We start from the raw sequence: 262 nt of genomic DNA, 5'->3' as shown, positions 1-262 counted from the left end.
GAGGAAAGACGTAAGAATTCCCAAATGTCAAAGGGCGTCAGGCATAGTCTTTTGCACATCAGTACGGACGAAATTGTGTGGATGCTTTTTAAATGACGTGTACGCTCAGAGAGTATAATCATGTACACTTGCACTTTCAAGTACATACAAAAATAACAGCTACTTGATTATATCGATCAACAAATATCATTGACATTAAATACCTGCATAAATCCAAAGATATATGCATGACGTAAAACATCACAACGATATGAGTCATTAT

Source organism: Penaeus monodon, chromosome 22 (genome assembly GCF_015228065.2).
Source record: "Penaeus monodon isolate SGIC_2016 chromosome 22, NSTDA_Pmon_1, whole genome shotgun sequence".
Classification (NCBI taxonomy): Eukaryota; Metazoa; Arthropoda; class Malacostraca; order Decapoda; family Penaeidae; genus Penaeus; species Penaeus monodon.
The sequence above is the reverse complement of the archived record's forward strand: the minus strand, read 5'-3'. Positions refer to the sequence as shown.